The 11,194-nt window shown below is 36.4% G+C and overlaps 1 non-coding gene and 1 pseudogene across 1 annotated transcript; both read right to left on the minus strand.

The window, feature by feature from the left end:
- Positions 1-297: 297 nt before the first annotated feature.
- On the minus strand, positions 298-852 carry LOC125398370 (peptidyl-prolyl cis-trans isomerase A pseudogene; annotated as a pseudogene).
- Positions 853-2,729: 1,877 nt separating this feature from the next.
- On the minus strand, positions 2,730-2,836 carry LOC125398384 (U6 spliceosomal RNA). Its single transcript, XR_007231372.1, has one exon. It is a non-coding gene; the product is annotated as a U6 spliceosomal RNA (small nuclear RNA).
- Between the last annotated feature and the right edge of the window lie 8,358 nt (positions 2,837-11,194).

Here is an 11,194-nt window from a genome sequence, read left to right on the forward strand (position 1 = left end):
GTGTTCTTATTGCTTTGTGGTTTGATGAATTTCTTGTCTAGTGCACTCTATTTGGTGTTCCATATGCTTCATATACCTTGAGAGGCATCTCCTTCTTTATGTCAGAGAATTTTTCTTTTGTGATATTTTTTTTCAAAAATATTTTCTGTGACTTTATCAGTCTTTCTTTTTTTTTCTTACTTAGTTTTTATTCATAATCATAAACTTAACTCTGCAATCCTGCTAGACTTGAAGGGGAATGAGGCAACTATGAACCCAAAGAACTTCAGTGAGAGCAGAGATTACGGGTTACTGTGATCAGATGGGGCTTGGGTGCTCGACTGAGCTACAGAAGGAATGGTCTGGTGGGTAAGAAGTCAAAAGAATTAAGAGTTGTCCACAGTCAGAAATGATCTTCTTGCTGGTCTTGCCATTTCTGGACCCAAAACGCTCCATGACTTGCACAATGCTCATGTCTTCTCTCACCTTTCCAAAGAAAACGTGTTTGCCATCCAGCCACTCAGTCTTGGTGGTGCAGATAAGAAACAGGGAACCGTTTGTGTTTGGCCCAGCATTTGCTATGGACAAGATGCCAGGACCTGTATGCTTCAGGATGAAGTTCTCATCCTCAAATTTTTCTCCGTAGATGGATCTGCCACCAGTGCCATTATGATGTGTGAAGTCACCACCCTGGCACATAAATCCTGGAATAATCCTGTGAAAGGAAGAACCCTTATATCCAAATCCTTTCTCTCCAGTGCTCAGAGCACAAAAGTTTTCTGCTGTCTTTGGAACTTTGTCTGCAAATAGCTCGAAGGAGACGCAGTGGGGTTGACCATGGCTGCAGTAAGCGGCAAGAGGGGACAGTGACATCTGCAAAGAAGCCTTATCTAGCTTTCTCTATTTTCTTCTATTTCTCTTATTTATATATTTTATTTTTTCATTGTGTACTATATTTCATGAATTATTTATTTGTTTTACATTTAATATTTTCTTTGACCAAAGGACCCATTTCTTCTATTCGGTCTTAAAAAGTCAAAATTTTTCTCTTCTGTCTCTCATATGCTATTAATAAGGCTTACCTCTGATGTCCTTGCCCAAGTCCTAAATTTTTCATTTCCAGTTTTCACTCAGATTGGGTTTTCTTCATTGAGTCTCTTATTACTTCCATTTCTGGAACAGGTTATTCATCTCGTTCCAATGTTTCTGTTTTATAGATTTTAACTAATGGATTTATTTTTCATATCCTGTTTAAGGACCTTGAAAAAAAATCATAATAGCTATTTTGAAGTCTCTGTCTTGTGCTTCAGTTGTACTACAATCTCAGGGCCTCAGTAGGGTTGCTGAAGACACATTGACCTTGCTAATCTTTGTTGTTTTTATGCTGATGTCAAGGTGTCTGAGTTTGTGATGATTGTAATTCTAAGTATTGACATCTGACTTTAACTTTGCTTGGTAAGTGTTTGTTCCTGTTTTTGCTTTTGTCTCTGGTTTTTGGAGAGTGTGAGAGCCTGGGTTGCAAGATAAGGAGGGCTTCTGAGATTCTTCCAGGTATGGCCACTAGGGGCCCAGGTAGACTCTGGTTTTTAGTTTTAGGAGCTGGCTCTTAGCAATGGCTATGGTCTAGAAGTCATGTGCTGAGAGGGTCTGCTACAGGGAGAAAAGAAGGCGTGAGCCAGAATTGATTTAACTCCCCTGCCACCTTAGCAAATAGTTTGCTACAGAACTAGGGAATGGACCGAGGAATAGCAATGAGGAACATTATTTTAAAGTGTGTGATTTTTTTTTCTTGCACTTTTTAAATTCTGTGAAGCAGTGATTCTTTGCCTGTCTAAAGCACCTGGTGGCCCTAATAAAGAGCTGAATGGCCAATAACAAGGCAGGAAAAAGGACTGGGAGTCAGAGAGAATAAATAGGAGGTAAAATCAGGGAAGAGAAGAAGGAATGAGAATAAGGAAAGGAGGACTTAAGGGACCAGCCATCAAGCCAACCATGGCATAGAGCAAAAGTAAGATATACAAAAGTAAGAAAAGTTAAAAGGCCAGAGGCAAACGGTAGTTGGTGTAATATTTAGCTCGGGGTGTCACCCCAGCCCTTTAACATTCCTATAGCCAAGGAATCTGAATATTTGGTCAAAAGTCACACTGCTATATCCAAAGAGTCTGGAATGTAATATTAAGCTGGAGGTGTCATCCTAGCCCAAAAAGTCTAGGATAATTGAAAGCCCCTTCCCTGGCAGTTATCCTGACTTGGACTCCAATTTCCAGCCTGCCAAGCGCTGATCCCTCCCTGGGAAGGGTCGGGACTACTCCCCTAGGCTATTTAGGCTTGTACCTGAAAGAACAAGTAGTTTTGGTTTTGCATGTGTGTGTGTGTGTGTGTGTGTGTGTGTGTGTGTGTGTGTGTGTGTTTGTGCGCGCACGTGATTTCTCTGTCTGTTTTCTTGCTATGTTCTCCCGGCCACCTGAGTGTGCCATCTAATAAACCCAGACATTTGATGTGTGTTAATCTGGTGGAATAGTATTTGATGTCTGTTAATCTGGTCTGATTGGAGCCAGCGGCTACTTTTAAGATTTTTCCTAACAGTTGGTATAATGTAAATTATAAAAGCTGGCAAGAAACAAACCAAAGCTAAGGCCAGGCACTCCTAAGTAAAAATAAGCCTCCATATGTGATTTATTTGGGAGCTGCTTAGTGAGCCCACAAAAGAGGCCAAAAGAGTATGGGCCGAAGAGTAAGGCAATTAACAACAGACTAGGGATTGGAGAATTGATGGAGAAATAATCCTTGCACAGGGGCCATGCTAATCTTCTCTGTAACGTTCCAATTTTAGTATATGTGTTGCCGAAGCGAGCACACTATCATTTACCGGATTCTTTGTCCTTTGTGGCAAAAAGATTTTCTTTTTTTTTTTAATTTATAAAAGTTTATTAATTTATAAAAGTTTTCATTTCTGCCCCTCCTCCCAACACCCTCCAACTCCCCCCATTCCCTCTCCTCCTCCCTCTCCATCCCTAAGAGCAGTCAGGGTTTCCAGCCCTGTGGGAAGTTCAAGTTCCTTCCCCTCCCTCCAGGTCCAGGAAGGTGAGCATCCAAAAAGACTGGATCCCAAACAACCAGTATATGCAGAGGAAACAAGTCCCAGTGTCATTGTCAATAGCTTTTCAGAGAGACCCCGTGTCAGCCACATTCAGAGAATCCGGCCACATTCAGAGAATCTGGTTGGATCACATGCTCATTCAGTCCCAGTCCAACTGGCCTTGGTGAACTCTCATTAGATCAGTCCCCTTGTATCAGTGGGTGAACGCACTCCTCACGGTCCTGCCTTTCTTGTTCATGTTCTCCCTCCTTCTGCTCCTCATTTAGACCTTGGGGGTTCAGTCCAGTGCTCCAATGTGGGTCTCTGTCTCAGTCTCCATCCATCAACCGGTGAAGGTTCCCTCTGATCTTGCCTTCTTTGCTCACATACTCTTTCCACCTGCTTCTCGTTTGGACCTAGGGAGTTAAGTCCAGTGTTCCAATGTGGGTCTCTGTCTCTAACTCCGTCCATCGCCAGATGAAGGTTCTATGGTGATATGGAAAATATTCATCAGTATGGTTATGGGCCAAGGCCAGTTCAGGCACCTTCTCCTCTGTCCAGTGAACAATCTGGGGATCTCTCCTTGGACCTGGGATCTCCTTTATAATCAAGTCTCTTGTAAACCCTAAAATGACTCCCTTAGTTGAGATATATACTTCCCTGCTCCCATATCCATCCTTCCTCCCTCCCCCCCATCCCAATCCCCCGAGTTTACTCAGCGGTAAAAAACAATGACATCTTGAATTTTGCCTGCAAATGAATGGAAATAGAAAACGCTTTACTGAGTGAGGTAAACCAGACCCAAAAAGAGGAATATGGTATTTATTCACTCATAAGTGAATTCTAGCCATAATTAAAGGTCTTTGAGTCTATTATTCGTGATCCTAGAGAAGCTAAATAAGAAGGTGAACCTGAAGAAAATCATGTAGTTATCCTCTTGGAGATTGTAAGTAGACAAGAGTGCCAGGCAACCTCGGGTGCATGGGGGGCAGGGAAGGTTGTTGGAAGGGGAGAGGGTTAGAGAGAAGGGAGTAGGGGAGGAATGGGGAAAAGGGTTTCTTAAAGTGCATGCTGGAGTTGGACTCTGAGAACTAAGGGAGTGAGATTATGAAGTCTGTAGATGTGGATGATCTGCGGGAAAGGGAAGAGTGGAAGGGGAGTACACAGCATGTGATCTGCTACAGAGCTGGGGATAACGCTGGGGGATTGAAATTAGCAGGGGAATGAAAACCATTTACCTGATCCCCAAATCCTTTGTGGCCTTAGGGTTTCTGTGGAGCAGGAAGTGTGATCTTCATCTGAAGCCTGAATATGTTACTAAATTCTGGTCTTGAGGATATACGATGAAGAATCTAAGAGATAATCAATAGTAGACTTCTTAATTTCATCAAAATTGCTATTTTTAATGACTAGGGTGTATGTGATTTCAAAAGGAAAGAATTTGTGTTTCTTTCTTAATGTTCATTAATTCAGATGAAGGCATACAAGACTCAATAACCCCAGGTGAAAGACAGAATGTTTTACTCACAGCTCTGGAGGAAGAAGGACTAGATAGGAGGATATTCCTAGAAAAAGAAAATGCAACAGGAAGGAATCATGAGAAATTTTTACACAAATCATGACTTACTATATATTAAATATTTGTAATAATTCCTGTGGCCAAGAGACAGTACTTATTCATAGATATTTGCATTCACTTCTGATTGGGACATGGCTTTTAAAATATTATCTGAAAAGTGAAAGAGTGAGATTTTAACAAGGATCTAAAAGTTAGGGAAGGGTCAAGTGAAAGGTCACTGAAAAACACGGACTGATATACCAAAAATAAACTTGTTCCCTACATTCAAACTTTATTGTAATGATGCTGCACCTCTCAAAATTTATGGTTTGTCTGGTTTTCTCAGGTGTCATGTGTAAAGGGATGCATGTGTATCTGTGCTCCAGTTTCTAAATATTACTTTTATCTTTAACTAATTCTGAGAAAATTGTTTACAGAAATGAATTTAATTCAAACCCACATTTTGTGAAAATATAGAAAGTTACAGAACATCATTACTAAAATGTTCATAAATACTATGAAATGCCTATGAAGTATGTCGTTCATTTTCTTTGCATATATGCATTTGGGTTTATGGATTTTACAAGAATGTAATTCTCAAAATTTATAATAATTAAAAAAGTGTGATAGTAAATATCCTTTTTAACTATTATTTTATACTCTAGACCTTTATTTTATACATTAACTTTCTTTTATAACTTTAAAATATTAATGCTCTCTGGAAATCTGTGCTCATTTTACATGAGATCATCTGACATTTCAATCACATTCATTAACATAGGCTTTATTAAAAAAATTCCCTACAGTCATAGGCAATATGGACAGAAAATAAAAATACCTTACTGGGGCTTACTTTCCAAGAGCTCTGACCTTTTACTTTTTATGAAAGTTTTTATTTATTACTTGGACTTTTCTTGTTATTTTTCAGTTGATCTGATTGTGAGTTGACCTTTAAGAATTTGTTGATTATAAATCCTTACTCATCACCATTTCATATGCTTCTTTTCCCAGGAGAAGCAAGTGTAAGTACAAGAATATGGGGTTTATGGTGAAGTATTATGACCAGTTTCAATAAGTAAAATGTATATATATATATATATATATATATATATATATATGTGTGTATGTTTGTGTGTATACATATATATGCAACTTCAGAATGTTGTTGTCTATGAATTAAATTAGAGTTTTGTAAAAATTTTGTAATACTTATGAAATTTTAAATAAAATTGTTGCCTTATGAAATTATAACCTCTCACATTTATGCATGTACAATATATCATTTGGATTATTTTGACTCAGATATATTTCACAAAATAATATTCTCTTGAAAAAGTAGAATATAATGACTGTAAAATTTGTTTTAGTCATTGTGACCAGTATTTAAAATCATTAAAGAAATAAAATCCTTGTCCCATTACAGTGAGTTTTATAATACAGACAATGATTAAACTAGTTGGGTTGTATTTAATAAAATATTTCAACCCAAATTAGTATGAATATACTTTGATCTATACCAAGTTCCAGTATTATAGAATATTACTGTTGCTGTTAAAGATACAAAAATATATGATAATTATAATAAATTAACTAATTTTGTAGGATATAATATGAATACACAAAACAATATAATCCAGAAAAGAATGAATGGGAAAAACACAAATCATATATTTGATAACAGATTATTATCTAATTCAAATAAAAGAACACTTGAAGAAATTCAGTGTTAATACACCCATAAATAAACACAGAAGCACACACACACACACACACACACACACAGAGAAAAAACCCAATAACAACAACAAAAAATAATGTAACTTTAATGGACAAGATGTGGGCTGCTTTCGTTTCTGTAAACAATATATAAATTTTCTAGCAAGGATGTAGTGAAAACATGCATTTTTTAATGATTAATTCAATGTTATTATTATAATTCCATGACTTTTTAGAAAATTTCATATAAAAAGTACTGTGGAAGAGGTTGTGAGAAATGGATTCATTCAGCCATGTTGGTAGGAGTATAGGTGTGCAGCCATATAATCAAGAACAGTAGTATTAGTGTTCCGAAGGAAACTAAACCTGTCACAATACCAATCTACCAATTCCTCTAGTGGGTATTCCACCAATGATAAAAGAATCATCATTTTATAAGTATAACTGCACAGGCATGTCCATTTCAGCATTATTAACCAATATTTTCTAAGATGCATACAAAATAAAGGTCATTGATGCTAGACCAGGTGAAGAAACTTGGATATATATAAAATGTAATTTATTCTTAAATAAGGAAACTTTACAATATGTCATTACATAGAAGGAATAAGAAGCTGTGTGCAAAGCCAAATAGGGCAGACATAAAACATAACAGGCTATCTCATTTATATGGGGAGGAAAGAGAAAAATACAAAATAGCAGATGATCAAAAGAACAAAACTGTAAATCCAAGGTAGACCATAACAACTATAATTTATAATGTGTTGTTGAAATGCAATTTTTCACTAAATGTATAGATTTTACAATGTCTTGCCTAAATCAGAAATGGACAATTTCATAAGATGACAAGTGACACTAATTTCACAAACTTTAGTAATCACTTTACTGTCTTTTTGTATGTCATAAGATTATGGGGATTAGCTTTAGGATATGATATCAAATTTATTTAAACATAGCAAAAATAATGTAAAACATTATTTATTGTTTATTTTGTACAATTGAAATGCAGTATATTTGTAATATGTAATATAAAAAGATGGTATTTGAGATATTGGATTAAATAAATAGAACCTTTGTGTAGTCCATTGCATGATATACCATATAACTTATCAGAAAAAAATGTTAGAGTAAATCTCATTTCTAATGGTTCCAAAGAAAAATAAAAGTATTAAAAATAAATCTATAAACATTTTCTCCCTTAAAAATAATGCAAGGAATTAAAGAATTCACAAATGAAAATATATCAGTGCTCATGAAATGAAAGGTGATGTTAAACTGCTTGTTTCATCCACAGCAATACACATATTCATTGCAGTACTTATCACACAGCCCCTGCCATCTCTTAAAGAATAGCAAAAAATTATGGAAGCTGTGCAATCATAAAGGACGACAAATTTCCAAATAAATCTCTATAAAACAGAATGCTGCAGGCATCACACATTATAATTTTGTATGCAACTTATGACTTAGAAATGAAAATAATATTGAGAGTCTGTGAAAATAGCTTAGTGGTAAAGCAATACCTCAGCATTTAAGTTTAATCCACATATTTGACAACATACAATACTATAATAATATTGTAAACACAGAGAGACACACATAGATGCATGCACACACACACACACACACACACACAAACACACCACACTACATCAGTGGTTTAAAGAGGTCCAAAATAAACCTCTCTATATATGAACATTAGCAAGATGAAAATGCTAAATAGGGAGCAAAAGTGCACATAGGGGAAGTATAAACCCATCAGGCCATATTAGGAAAACTGAATATGCAAAAAATTGAAAACAGTCCAACTAATTCAAACTCATGTAACTTTCAGATAAAAGTTTTGTTAATACACTCATTGGGGCTGTTGTCCCTCCCTAAACAAGATTTCATTAAATGGCAACTTTCATTCAAAAAGATAAAGACAGATAAGGAAAGATTGGCAACAAGGAATGGTAGTAGAATGCATTTCAGCACCGCGGTACAAATTTAGAGACACTAAAGGCACTCTGTTTTGCACTTGAAAAAACTGTCTGCAAACTTGCATGATGATAATTTGTCAGCAGAAAACAATTTAAAGCTGAATGCATGAACCCACTTACACCACTTGCTGGAAATGTGAGCATAGGGGTACAGTTGCAAACATAGATTTTCAAATGTGTTGAGTCTAATAAAAACTACCACATCTGAAAAACACACATCTGATACCTCCTGCCAGATTTCACTAAAATGCAGTTTTTCATATATGAAATTTGTCTGGTAGAAAAGGTCGCTTCTTAAGATTTAATAATAGATTTAATTTGGAGTCTCTATACTTTTCTATATGTTGAATCATAATATAAGCATACAGAGACAAGCCATCTTTTACTAGACTGTATTTGATTTCTTTTCTTTTTGAAAATAAAAATTGAGATTATAATATAATTACACCATTTCTTTCTTCAATTTATTCACTTCAAGCCCCCCACATATCCCATCTGCTATCTTTTAAATATTCATAACACCTTCTACCTTAGTAATTGTTATTGCATGTTTATATGCATGAATATATACATATGCATATATATCTTTATATCTGCAACCGTCTCAGTCAATAGAATGTAACTTTACATTTTTGGGGATGACCATTTGGCATTGAACAAACAATTGGTGTAATCATCCTTGGAGACAACTACTCCTTCCATTATCAGCATCCATAGATGGCTATAGTTATTTTTATTTTTAACATCCAATATATTTTATTTTGAATTTAAAGTTCTTTGAAGAGGGCATTTTTAAAGATATTTGAGATTATAAAATATAATTACAACGTTTCTTCCTTCTCTTTCCTCCCTTCAAATCATTCTACATATTACTTCCCATTCTCCATCAAATTCATTGCATGTATGTTTTGGGGACTAATCATTTGCCACTGGACATGGAGGCCTCAACCCTACATAAAGAACTATGGATATCTGAGGAGAGATAGCACTTCTGAAGGAAGGGACGATCAATTCATTATCCAGTGCTTGTAGCTCTTTTGTGTAGAGTTGAGGCTTCATTTTTTTCCCATATAATTTTTACAGTGTGTGTGTGTGTGTGTGTGTGTGATATGTTGTGTGGCCTGTTTGTTTCTGTACATGCTTGCATACTTTTAGAGGTCAGAAGACAACTTTAGGAATTGGCTCTCGACTTCACAAGTACGTCCTAACAATTAACTCCAAATCATTTGTCATCACGGCCGTTGCCTTCAGGCCTGCTGTCCTTATTTGAATCTTAAGTGATTGCGTTGATCCCATTGGAAAGGAAGTGGGGACAACTGTTATCATAGTCTCTTCCTTGATCGTAGGCTCTTCTACTGCACAACACAGTAAATATAGTTAAAAGAATTTGAGTTTACCATATTGACAAATTATGATTTTTTTAGAGTTCTCATTTGAAATAATTAATGAATATTGGTGGTAGCAGATATACTACCTTATTTCATTTAATTATTTTACATAATATAACACATACCACAATAATTAAAGTAAATTACTAAAGAAATTGCTCAAGAGACTTGGCTCTAGAGGGGATCCGAGGTGTCCACGGGGATGTCCCCAGCTAGGTCCTTGGACAGCAGAGCAGAGGGTGCCTGAACTGTCCTTGCCCGACTATAACGCCTACGATTTTCTCGAATACCACCATAAAATCTTCATCCGGCGATGGATGGAGATAGAGACAGAGACCCTCATCGGAGCAACAGACTGAGCTCCCAAGGTCCAGTTGAAAGGCAGAAGGAGGGAGAAGACTAGCAAGGAAGTCAGGACTGGGAGGGGTTGGTCCACCAACTGAGGCAGTGTGCCTGTTCTAGTGGGAGCTCACTAAAGCCAGCTGAACCAGGACTGAACGAGCATGTGATCCAACCAGACTCTCTGATTGTGGTTGAAAATGGGAGCGAACTGAGAAGCCATTGATAAAGGCACTGGGACTTGTTTTTACAGCATGTTCTGGCTTTTTGAGACCCTAGTCTATATGGATGCACAGCTCCCTAAGTCTGGATGTAGGGGGGAAGGCCTTGGACTTCCCACAGACAGGGTTCTATGCCCTCTTTCAAGCAGGGGAGAAGAGGGAGGAGGGGGTGTGGGGGAGTGGGAGGGGGTTAGGAGGAGGGAAGGAAGTGTAAATAATTGAATGGAAAAATAAAAATTAAAAAAAAGAAATTGCTGAAAGCTGCATGTCAAAGGAAAACAGTATTAAAATAGCAGTAACAGTCATATAGATGCACTTTAAGGATATGTCAAATATTTATATATAAAATACTGCTGTTTTTATTTGTTTATACCACATGGTATAATTACACCAGAGTTTGAATGTCCTCTGCTGCAGTTGTTCTAGAGCATTTTATTACAAATTTTATTGTATTAAATCTAAATTTCTTATAAAATATGTTAAATCCAAGTACTCATAGGAAATGTGAAGCATTTTTAACATCTTAGAGTAAAATAAGGCAGTTAAAAACATTACCAGGTCAATATCATAGTTCTAGAATGGGAATTAACAGTAAACCTACTATTTGTCATATCAAAATTCCCTTAAATCCATTCTAATTATAAGACAAGGTTTTTCTGATGGGTGACAGTCCAATGGCATTGCTGCTTTTAAGTAATTGTCCCAGTCTCTGAGCAGTAGCAAAAACTCTTAGACAACCCTCATTTGAAGAGGGGCTTTCAGTAACTCCTTATAATGAGTCCTTTTTACCCTGAGGAGAAAGTTTTGGTCTCAGTTCTCAGGTCTTATATTTCTACAGCAAATTGAACATCATACTGTCAAAATGAGTTCCATATCCCAAAATGTAAAACAGTCAAGTGTTTATTTTGTGTTTTTGGTCTGACCTCAAAGTA

Source organism: Myodes glareolus, chromosome 5 (genome assembly GCF_982192425.1).
Source record: "Myodes glareolus chromosome 5, mMyoGla1.1, whole genome shotgun sequence".
NCBI lineage: Eukaryota > Metazoa > Chordata > Mammalia > Rodentia > Cricetidae > Myodes > Myodes glareolus.